Genomic DNA, 2,899 nt, shown 5'->3' with positions numbered 1-2,899 from the left:
GAAATTAAATTTCCATGAGAGAACAAATTTCTCTCCTAGGGTCGGTCTAGGAGAGAATGTTATCTGATTTGGATTTCACAAATGCAACCCCCAAAGTGGTGTAACACGCCCAAAAATTTAGCCAAAATCGAGTTGCAAGTTGAAGATATTTTTAGACCCTAAACTTTACTCCCGATGGAGGGATGGCCACCAAAATTTATTAATTTAAATTCAATAAAAACACCTAGGAGGGGCACATAAAAATCTTACCTCTAGAGAAAATCATTGCAAGCTGAAGATGGCACAACCCAAATTGCAAGAATTCAATATAGTCTATATGTGTTAATTGATGTGCACTTCAATTCTCCAATTGAATGTAACTATTGATCACTTAAGAGGTCTATGTCTTTGCTAGAAAAACTCAAAGAGAAGAGTGAAACAGGACTCCTTTCAGTCTTGGTGGAATTAGGGTTTGAAAGAACAAGTCTTGATGAGAATTGTATCTTTCAATTTTCCTATACTATCTTATAGAGTTGAACTCCTAGAGTCATAAAACGAGTATCCAAATGAGATTTCTAACTAAATTAGAAGTTTATAATTAGGGGGTAATCTTAACTATATTAGGATCAAGAGCGAAAAAAGCCTCTGCCAATCCAACCCATATTATCCAACTATCCAACTTCCTAGTCAAGCTAAACAAGTAACTAATAAAAGTAGTTTTGTTAGAAATAAATCAAAACTCTTTGGTCAGCCTTTTATTTTATAACTTTGACAAGTCAATTTGTCCTGAACCTTGTAAGGAATGAGACCTACTAAGTGCCTAAATTAAACCATGTGGGTTTGGCCCACATATTAAAACACATGGGTTGAATTCAGTAGTTAAACCTATTGAACCATCCAACTAATCTTATTGGGCTTGGGACTGGATCAACACTTAAATATAAGTGGGGTTTAGCTTTTAGCCATCCTATGAGCCCAAACCTAATGGTTTCACCTAAGAAAAGTGCCCATCAGGTTTTAGCCCAAGTAGATACTGTGCTCTCAACATCTCAACCAATAATATTTGTACACGACCCATAAAGAATGACTTCTTCTTTGATTAGAAAATGTAGTGTTACACCCTCTTCTCAGATGGATCCTAAGATTAAAATGTTTTGTAAATCTTTTAATTAAGGGTAAATTATAAAGACCCCTCTATACAGTGTGGTCTGTGACAAAGACCCCCTATACTATGACCGTGAGACAAAAACCCCCCTCCATTAGCTTTGCTTGAAATTCATCCTTACAATATTTTTTAATCCCCATAGTACCCTTACAATAACTATTCACAATGTTGAAAATTACTGTTCATCTTCCCCAACACCTGCATAGAACGAAGCATTTAATGGGAGAGAACAACCAAAGTAGATCTTTCCAGGAAAAATAAGAAAAGGAACATGGACCTTAGAGATTCTCACCTTGCTAATCTTTGGAACAGCAAACCTAAGCATGTAGAGCCTGCCATTCAATTCCGTCTTCCTCCTCTTCTCCTCTTCTTCCATGTAGAGCTTGTCATTCAATTCCATCTGTTGCTAATCTTTGGAACAACAGACCCAACACCTCCTCGTTGTTTTTCCTCCAATTCCGTCTTGCCCTTGCTCCCCTCAACCTTAGCTTAATCTTGACCACCTTCCGAACCAAAAAAACCTCAAGTTGGCCCCTTTGTCCGCTGCGGCTGAATTCTGCCGGAGAACAGCTCTCTTCTGTAACAGGTGGGCTGTGCGCTGATAGGAGGGAAAATTTCTCTCAAAACTTTAGACCTGTTGAGGAACAGGTTATTAGCAGAACCCTCAAAACCTCTGAAATCAGTCGTATTGAAACCGGTACCCACAGTGGTGCTATATCTGCCAAGGGCAGCAATCGAGTGGTCGGAAATTGTGAATTAGAACAAAAATCGGGAGTATCCATCTGACCCTGCGAACTCAACACGCCGAACCCATTCAAAACACCTGCTCCCCGTCTCATGAGAATAGAGGAACTCGAAGTCTGGTTCCCTGCTCCCTTACTCATGAGAACAGAGGAACTCGAAGTCTGGTTCCCTGCTCCCTTGCTCATGAGAACAGAGGAACTCAAACCCGCCGGAAATCGAGCACAGGGTCGTAACCATTTCCGATCTGGCCTGGGTGGTTCATGATGATGACCTGGGAGGTGAAGATGGCAGCTTCCTTGGCAGGATCGTCCTTGGAGTTGGGAGAGAGAAAGAATGAGAGAGGACGGTGAGGAAGGGGAAACGAAGAGAAGAAAGGGAAAAAATAGGTTTTAAGAGAAAAGGGTAGAAAAAGAAAATAGAAAAAATTTAGTAGGGTATTTTGGTAATTCACTGCATTCCGTTATCTGACTTAAGGTTAAGGGGGTCCTTTGTCGCAAAACAAAGTACAGGGGGTCTTTGTCACAGGCCCCATAGTACAAGGGGGGTCTTTGTAATTTACCCTTTAATTAAATAAACTATTTGTAGATATAAATACATTTTACAAACTAATCTCAAAACCAAATTGAAATCTTTTGTTAACAATTTTAGGTTTCCATTAAAGAGAGTGTACAACAGGATATTTTCTTTGTCTGACAAAGTGGCTAATCCTATCACAATGATCAGCCACTCAAATGCTATTCTAAATTGCTCCAACATATTTAAGTATTTGGCCTTATATGGATCTCATTAATTGGTATATCAAAAGAAGTTCAATCTAATATGTAGTGAAGTATCATTATCAAGTTTTGGGTTAAGTCTAACTTTCTAATTTAGCCTATTTATCTCCGAAGTCTAGGGCACAACTAGAAACGATCACTATTCAGTGCTTCACCAAACAACTACTCATCCTGTTATTGTACATTGACAAAGTTGCCCACATCACCATAAATGCAATTTTCATGACCAAACTGC

At 39.0% G+C, this 2,899-nt stretch overlaps 1 long non-coding RNA gene across 1 annotated transcript; it reads right to left on the bottom strand.

Moving 5' to 3' along the window:
• Positions 1-1,219: 1,219 nt before the first annotated feature.
• Positions 1,220-2,257, bottom strand: LOC148790313 (uncharacterized). The gene is made up of 2 exons (XR_016078365.1): positions 1,437-2,257; positions 1,220-1,342 (listed from the first exon to the last, which is right to left on the bottom strand). It is a non-coding gene; the product is annotated as an uncharacterized LOC148790313 (long non-coding RNA).
• Positions 2,258-2,899: the final 642 nt, after the last annotated feature.

This window comes from Nelumbo nucifera, chromosome 7 (assembly GCF_055504915.1).
Source record: "Nelumbo nucifera cultivar China Antique chromosome 7, China Antique-T2T, whole genome shotgun sequence".
NCBI classification, from domain to species: Eukaryota; Viridiplantae; Streptophyta; class Magnoliopsida; order Proteales; family Nelumbonaceae; genus Nelumbo; species Nelumbo nucifera.
This window is presented reverse-complemented; position numbering and strand designations above follow the sequence as displayed.